This window comes from Octopus bimaculoides, chromosome 15, assembly GCF_046866305.1.
Source record: "Octopus bimaculoides isolate indiv1 chromosome 15, ASM4686630v1, whole genome shotgun sequence".
Taxonomy (NCBI): domain Eukaryota; kingdom Metazoa; phylum Mollusca; class Cephalopoda; order Octopoda; family Octopodidae; genus Octopus; species Octopus bimaculoides.
Window position 1 is genome coordinate 14,722,849 of NC_142942.1, and position 10,000 is coordinate 14,732,848.

The window sequence follows — 10,000 nt, forward strand, 5'->3', positions numbered from 1 at the left end:
AAACTTTGCACGCAAAAGCAACTAATATTTGATATATATACATGTAAAGCTACAAATATAAAACCTATACACATTAAAAACTACACACGTAGAAAACCTGTGGCCATAAACTCTACACAAACATAGACTTCACACATGCTTAAACCCTACATACAAAAAACCTGCACACATATAAACCTTGGCTCATAAAACCTACACAGTTAAAATCTACTTACACGTCAGCCCTAAACGCGTATAAAATATACACAAATAGAAAACTACAGATGTAAAGTCTATACACATATAAAACCTACAAACGTAAAGTCTATACACATAAAACCTACACATATTAAACCTACACACATAAAACCTACACAGAAATAGGTCTACATAAAACTTGCATAAGAATCTACACAAGTATAAATCTCACACACATAAAACCTACTCAAATAAAACGTACACATATAAAAAAACTCTACAAACGCGTAAAACCTAAACGTACACATAAAAATCTATGCAAATATAAAACTACAGACATAAAATTTACGTATTTAAATCCAACTCGAGTGCATATTAAACCTTCACAGATAAAAGCTACGCACGCGTAAGACCTACACACATATAGAACCTACACATAAAGCCTATACATATAAAATCTACAAAACTTTCACATCGATATACATAGAACCACAACTCTCAATTAAAACCTATTTTAGGTGAAACTATCACGTAAATCTGACACGCATAATATCTACACACACACAGAAATCAACAGATATGAAGCATATACACTTACACACACACACACACATACATATACGTGTATATGTGTACATCCTATCCATAAAAGCAATAGCTAAAGCCTATAGACGCAAAACGCTACACACACACACATATACATACATGTATGTATATGTATGTGTTTATATATACATGTGTGTGTGTTTGTGACATACGTACGTAAAAACTAAGCACATTTTAGGCATTTAATCCATCCATTAAATGCTGCGCTTACAATACTTGTAATCACAAAATCGATACAGACGAACATTTCAACAGAAATACTCAACATACAGGTGGGTGCATAGATGTGAGGCTAAAACATTCGCTTAGCAACCATGTGGTTTTGAGTTCAATTCTACAGCGTGGTCCCTGGTTACATTACAACTACTCTCCAACCACGCAATCAGCATCTACAGGGCAGACTAGAGTATATTGGTTTTAAATTTTGGCACAATGCCAGAAATTTTAAGAGTAAATTCGATTGCATCGATTCCAGTGTTCAACTGGTACTAATTGTATCGACCCAGAAAAGATGAAGGGCAAAGTCATCCTCGGTGACATTTGAAATCTGAACGTAAAGACGGGCGAATTGCTTCTAAGCATTTGGCACCAAGTGCTAACGATTCTGCGAGGTTGCTGTCGTAGCTCTATAGATTATATTACGCCTACTTTATGGGCTATGTCACCCCTAGTCTACAGGGTACATTACAAATACATTATAAGTCATGTCACAACCAATGCATAGGGTACATTACAGTTAAATTAAGGAGCAGGAGTGGCTGTGTGTTTAGTAACTTGCTTATCAACCACATGGTTCCGGGTACAGTCCCACTGCGTAGCACTTTGGGCAAGTGTCTTCCACTATAGCCTCGGGCCGATCAAAGCCTTGTGAATGGATTTGGTAGACGGAAACTGAAAGAAACCCGTCGTATATATGTATATATATATATATATACATATATATATATATATATATATATATATATATATATATATATATATATATCTGTGTGTATTTGTGTGTCTGTGTTTGTCCCTCCAACATCACTTGACAACCGATACTTGTGTGTTTACGTCCCCGTAACCTTGCGGTTCGGCAAAAGACACCGATAGTATAAGTACTAGGCTTACAAAGAATAAGTCCTGGGAGTCGATTTGCTCGACTAAAGGCGGTGCTCCAGCATGGCCGCCGTCAAATGACTGAAACAAGTAAAAGAATAAAAGAGTAAAAAAGCTATGTCACACCCAATCGAACCATTTATAGGATACATCGAATCATCTATAGGGTATACGCCGAAACATCTATAGGGGCTACACTACACATACTTTAGATAGTACACTGCACCAGTTTTAGAGACTACAGCATCACCAATTTATGAGGTAGACCACTAATACTCTGTACGGTGTCTCACATTTACTCTATAGAGTGTACCGCAGCCACTTTATAGTATGCAGTACACGTATTTTATATAGTGCACAGCAAGCTGTCTAAATGTTGATAACTGAATAATAAGGATCGAGAGAACGGCGACTGTAATGGAATCCTCAATAAATATTACCATTATCTTATTGTTTATGGATTGAAGTCGACACAGTATGTTCGAATAAGTGAGAAGCTCAGGTTCGATCCTACTGAATGAAATCTAAGTGAAGAGTTTTCGAATACACACACAGAGACAAACAATCAAACACACACACACACACGTTATATTATGTATAGATGTGTATGTGTATATATATATATATATGTATATAAATACATACATATGTACATATATATATATAGATATATACATATGTATATATATATATATATATACATATACACACACAAATACATATATATATACATACATATATACACTCGGGCATATATGTATTTGTATATATATATATATATATATATATATATATGCGTTTGTGTATAGTGACTGTGAACATTTTCCTTGTAAACGTTTAATGAACATTTATGAAACTATATATATGTGTGTGTATCTGTATGCGTATGTGCGCACGCGCGTGTGTATGTATTGTCAATATGCTGTAAGAAAAGTTATAAAACAATGCAGAAAGAACACAGTACGCTTTTAAAAGTACTAGTTTAACGCTGAAAAGGAAAAGACCAAAAGACGCATATCTAACGTTTCGGACGTTAGTCCGTCATCTTAAAAGAATTAAGAAAACGAAGGGTAGTGCGAAAAGAAAGAAATAAAGGAAAAATCAAATAAGAGATTTAAAAGATCAAATAATTGCAGAAAACTATTTGGAAAGATAAAGAGAAAAGCGTTTAACCTAGAGGGATCTATGTCTTACAGAGTACCATCATAATAGCTGAGGAGGCTATGGGTTTACTTGAGTGTGCTTGTGTAAAAGGCTATGTTCACATTTAAGTATATGGATAAAGATATCACATGTGTATAGAGTAATTATATACACATAAGTATTTTACTGGCATTCAGAAAATACATTTCCGTATAAAGGAGATTAACAAGAAGGATCAATATTGGTGGAAAGGAATCAAATTTCTAGCGATTATACAATAATAGATACGATAATACACACACACGCACGCACGCACGCATATGTATATACTCACACAAGCTATCAGCAATTTCATGGGACAGCCCATACGGCAATATTGTATACATAATTCATCGTATTAACCATATATATATATATATATATATATATATATATATATATATACATACAAACTTACATACATATGTACACACACGCATATATATATATACTCATGCATAATTTCACACATACATGCACGCACGCACGCACGCACACTCCCCCACACAGGCATATAATAGCTGATATAAACACCAATTTAGTGCAACAAAGTTTAATGGGCCATCTGACAGAATTGATTAACCTCTGTGACTCGGCCACCATTCATTTACACGTTCACCCGATTATATACGCATACATACATACATACATATATATATATATATATATATACATACACACACACACACACACATATATATATATATATACACGTGCGTGTGCGTGTGTTGTTACATATATCTGTTTGTGTTGTTACATATATCTGTGTGTGCCATGTTGCATATGCATAACTGTGAACGCGTTCGCCTTTATGTGCCTCTTCTTTGCAGGTGAAATATCCTTTTGAAAGAGCTGACATTTCACACTCGCCATCTTTGTTTCATATTCTAACAGAAAATAGGTGTAAATTTCAATACCCTTCCACCCCCTTACACTCCTTGCACTATTCTCCTTATGGATATTAGGTGAAGATCTGCGTGGTACTGTGACACAGGTTTGAAGTTTATTTCCTATGAATATGTAATGAAAGCGACTTATCCAGATGACAAACATTCGACGCACGTAACATAGCCATTGAAAATAATAATAAAAACAACAACAACAACAACAATAATAATAATAATAATAATAATAATAATAATAGACAATGTTTCTCTGAAAGAAACGGAGAAACTTTCAAAATACAAAGACCTGGAAATAGAGGTAATTCGAATGTGGAGTTTAAAAATAGAAACAATTTCTATCATAGTAGGCGCAATAGGTTTCATAAAATAAAATCAACATTCAGACAAATACATAACAAAAACACCAGGACTTAGAAGTACATATCCAGCTAGACACACTTTCAATACAGTGAAAATAAGAGCAACGCAACAAACCACAGCACATTCCCAAGGCATACTGAGCTGCACTCGGCAGTGCAGAGAAAGCACGCGATAAAAATGTGACTACTGAATGATAATAATAATAATAATCCTTTCTACTATAGGCACAAGGTCTGAAATTTGGGGGAAGGGACTAGTCGATTACACCAACTCCAGTGTTTCACTGGTACTTAATTTATCGGCCCGGAAAGGATGAAATGCAAAAAGTCGACCTCAGCGGAATTGAACTCAGAACGTAGCGGCAGACGAAAACCCGCTAAACATTTCGCCCGGCGCGCTAACGATTCTGCCAGCTCGCCACCTTGATAGCAACAATCCTTTCTGTTACTGGTAGACGATCTGAATTTTCTACTTTTGGCGGGGTGGGGTGGCAGTCGATTCATCGACCCCAGTGTTCATGAATAAGATGAATGGCTAAGTCGACTTCCTCAGAATTTGGACTCAAAACGGTAAGACGGACAAAATACCGCTAAGCATTTTGTCCGGCGTGTAAACGATTGTGCCAGCTCCCCGCCATAATACTAATTATCCCTTTCTACTATAGGCACAAGGCAGGAAATTTGTGGGGAGCTGGAGTAGTGCTTGACTTGCACTTATTTTATCGACTCCTAAAGGACGAAATGCAACGTCGACCACGTTAGGGATTGAACTCAGAAATGGAACAAATGCCGTTTTATATTTTGTGTGAAGTTCTAACCATTCTACCAGACTACTGCCTTTAATGCTAGTTTTTTTTTTAGGTACAAAAGGAGTAATACGCTGGAAAGGGCGCAATCGGAACCATTATCCCACTACTCGACTGACACGTTATTTTATTGATACTCGAAGGTTCAAAGGGGTAAATTACCCCCTACAGAATTTGATCTCAAAATGGAATGATCCGGAGCCAGTACCATAAAGCAATTTTTTCCGGTGCAGTAACGATTCACAGTTAGTTATATATAAAAAAAGGGTCAACTTAAACAGGAGTGCTGGGTCCAGTAAATAGTACGTTATTCTATCGACCCTGAACAGATGAAAAGCGAAGTTGACCTTACTTGGGGTTGAACTCCTACCACAAAAGGGTAGGATGTGAACTCGTTACGCAACAGTGAACACTTAAATATGTTCAGTTTCACTCAATGTGCTGCGTGTGGCAAAGCTATCGTCTCTCGATTAAGAAAGTTCCTCATAATTCTGTGCACGCGTGCGTGTATGTGCTTGTGTGCATGTGTCCGTGTGTGTGAACGTGACGGAGGGGCAAAAGTGCGTGTGCTCCTTGCATACATTGTTCGAGTACAAGTATTGGAATTTTGGGAAAGAGCTGAGTCAATAAAATTCCCTCCTATTCGAGGTGCAACCGTTTTTGATGGCATATAAGACGCAATGTTTTTCAAAAGACAGAAAAAGTCTCAAAAAGCAAAAAAAAAAATATTAAAAAAATAAAAAAATTTAAAAAATCAACCCTAGGATGAAGTGTGAAGTTGCACCCCCACCCATAAGCCAATTTGTCCCTGACACACACTGAAATTCAGGTCCTTCTAAAATGCCGGTGCGTCTTTTAGGCTACGGTACTTTAATTTATCTCCTCTGGAATAATGACAAGAGAAGTTGACTTCAACGGGATTTGAACTCGGATCTTAAAGAGCCGGAAGAGATATTGCAGGTCTTTATTATTCTGTTTATTTCCGACGCCCTAACGATTGTGCGACTTCGCCCGCCACCAGTCAATATATGAACAAATTCAAGTATTTAAGGTGTGGTGGCGGATGTCATGGTGGTGGTGGCGAAGATGTGGTGAATATTCGATTACTTCGATCGGTATTTATTTAATCAAGTATTGAGAACATGCTCTCAAGCTTACATATATATACACACATACATACATACATATATGTGAATGCCTAGATATATGTATACATGCAAAAATACATACATACATATATATATATGCATATACACACATGCACACACAAGCACACACACACACACATATATAAGATTAAAACACAAAAGGGACCAGGTTGGGAAGCGAACACGTTATGCGTCGATGAATACTTAAACACGGCTCAGTCTCACAGCAGATACCGTTTGGCGAAGCCTACCGCTTTTTTTTTTGTTTTTTTTTTTTTTCGGTTGGATTAAGGAAGTTCTTGATAATTCTGTGTGTGTGTGTGTGTGTGTGTGTGTATGTGTGTTTGAATGTTTGTGCATGCGGGCATTTGTGTATGCGTGCATGTGTGTGATATACCAATATGTTTCTGTATGTGAACACAACGGAGAAGGTAATACTGTCCATTACGTGTGCGCGTGCATAACGATTTGTGTATATCGTTTTTACTTCTTACGTCCGTGTGTGTATTTGTGTCCGTGTGTACGTGTGTGTGTGTGCACGTTTGTGGTTTTTATTCTTATATATAATTGTAGTGGTGTGTGCGTGTGTGGGCCGGTGTGTGTATACATGTATATGTAATTTTATATGTATGCATATATGTATCCCTGCATATGTATATATTTATGTATATCTGCCAGCGTGTATGTTCCTTATACTGTGCACGTTTTCTCAGACTTCAATCATATAAATATATAGTGTAAGCTCTATACACTATGTACAAGCATATATAAACATATATATATACATATACATACACACATATATATATACACACTTCTTAATATGTGTGTGTGTGAACATATATGTAAACTTGAATATAAATATGTTTGTATATAAATATAAATACATACATATATATACATATATATATACGTATGGATGTATATATTATTATTATTATTATTATACAAGAATTTTGATGATAGTGACATCGAAGTTTCGAAGAATATTAAATTTATACTCTACAAAAGTATAGAGTAACCCCAGGTTTATATATAATTATATTTAATTGAGCATAAAAAGAAATATTAGTATATGTGTGTGCGTGTGTGTGTATGTGTGTGTACATTTATATAGGTTTATATATATATAGTTATGTATGTATATGTGTATACATATTTATATATAGATATGCATTTATATTGCTGTATATATATATATATATATATATATATATATATACAATTAATGTTCATATACCTAATATGTGTATATGAATATAGGTTTGTGTGTATGCATATATATATATATATATATATATATATATATATATATATATATATATATGCACACACATTTACACACACACATTTACACACACACACACTCACTCACGCACACACATATTTTAATTAAGGTCCGAGAGTTTCGTGCGTTGGTCCTTAACAAACTAGTTTGAAAAGCGTCAAGGCACGAAACTCTCGGACTTTCAGTCACTCTGTTACTTCTGCTAAATGTGTTTCCACCAACATACCAATACCTATACATACATATATATATATGTGTGTGTGTGTGTGTGTGTATGTATATTACTGCTTGTTTTTATGCAAAATTATTATAAACACAATTCAACATTAAGCTGAAAAATATTTCAATACTTTTTTCTACCGTATACATTTAACATACTTTTACAAGAAGTGTGAACAGTGACTTTGAAGTTTCGGTCACCAAGTCTTCAGATACCACAAAATAACGACAATTCCTTGAGACATACAAATGAAAATTGAAACTCACCTATAGACAAAGCGATTCCTTTTCTGTCGGTGTCCTTAGTATATCAAGATCCTTAACTTTGTAATAAAAATTCTTTTATCAACTTGGTTCAAGAGTCACTCCTGTTGTCGTCAAAGTACACGTATTTCCTCTTTAAGAACGTTAATAGTAATAATAATAATAATAATAATAATAATAGTAATGATAATACTTATTATTATTAATTATATTGCATTGGTCTGTTTTAATTTTGTTTATAGACTTCTTGTTGCTCTCATAAATGAAGTATTAAACGATGTAACTTTGTTATCGCACGTTTATAAACAAAGATGTTGACACACACACACACACACTCACATTCAGAAACAGCGACACGTACTTACACATGCATGCGCGCACACATGCGCACACCTACGAACTTATGCTTAAACTTCTTTCTATGTATATACATACATATGTATACATATATATTTATATATGATAATATATATATATATATATATATATATATATATATATATATGTATATAGATATATATATATGTATATAGATATATTTTTATGTTTACGTGTATATATATATATATATATATATATATATATATATATATTATATGAATGTAAATGTATTTGTTAATCTATACCCGTAACTGTTTGCGCTTCATATATAGATATGGATATGCTTTTGTCTATGTGTGTGTATATATATATATAGATATATCTTTGTGGGTATGTATGTATGTATATAAATATATGTGAAAATCTATATGTCACTACATCAGCGTATTTTAATGAAATCTGAGTGCAAACATATATGTTACGAACATACCTGTATACGTATGTATATATGTATGCATGTATGTATATATGTATGTACGTACGAATGTGTGTATGTATGATGTACACACACACATACACACATATATATATATATATATGTTTTAATTATATGTATGTATATTTACGTTATATTTACATAAGTATAGATATATATGCAGGTATATATATATATATATATATATATATATAGATAGATAGATATAAGTATAAATATGTAGATATATATGTAGGTATATATATATATATATATATATAGATATAGATATAGATATAGTTATAAAAATGAATATATGACAATAGTTTGTGTTCTTTTTTTCACTGCGAGAAGCTAAAGATATTTTCCACAGTCAAAAGTCACCTTTTCCTTCGCGTGCTCCCGATCACCGTCAAAAACCCCGATCTTCCTTCTCCGTTCCCTATTTATTTCTGCACACCTTCCAAACACCGCACACACCACACACACACACATTATCAGATGTTATATCACTCACTCTCTCACTTAGTGTCATATATATTTATATACACCACACACATACTCTTTTTCCCGCCCCCTCTCTTTCTCTTTCTTTGTCTTTCTCTCTCTGTATTACTCCGTCACTTACTGTAAACTCACATAAACAGACATAAACACATACTAAAACATACACATACACACACCGTACACACACACACCGTACGCACACAAACTGTACACTCACACACCGTACACACACACACACCGTACACACACATACATACATATATGCATACAGATGCAATATCGCTCATTTGATGTATACACACAGACGAGCACCCATACACCAACACACACACACACACACACACTTGCTGTCTCGCTCTTTCTCACACTTTCACTCGCTTTCTCATTCTATCTGTCTCTCCCTTTCTTGCTCAATATACGCCCTTCTCTCTCTTTCTCTCTCTCTCCCACTTTCACTCTGTCTATCTGCAACATAACTCATACACCACACACACACACACACACAGACACACTCTCTGTCCCTCTCTCTGTCGCACACTTTCTCACTCTATTACTGACATTCAACATATACCGACGCATCCCACACAAATCCTACTTTCACTATCTCACTTCGTCATTCAATGCTCACAAATACACACACACACA

At 34.6% G+C, this 10,000-nt stretch overlaps 1 protein-coding gene and 1 long non-coding RNA gene across 2 annotated transcripts in view; one reads left to right on the top strand and one right to left on the bottom strand.

Annotated features, from left to right (window-relative positions):
* LOC106883454 (QRFP-like peptide receptor) overlaps positions 1–8,514 on the bottom strand; it is a 307,955-nt gene extending 299,441 nt beyond the window's left edge. The window contains exon 1 of the mRNA XM_052973171.2: positions 8,056–8,514. The gene's annotated coding sequence lies outside the window, so the exon portion shown is untranslated. The remainder of the gene's footprint in view (positions 1–8,055) is intronic.
* The window catches only part of LOC149132420 (uncharacterized), a 74,280-nt gene that overhangs the window by 57,293 nt on the left and 6,987 nt on the right, over positions 1–10,000 (top strand). The gene's annotated exons all lie outside the window — the stretch shown is intronic.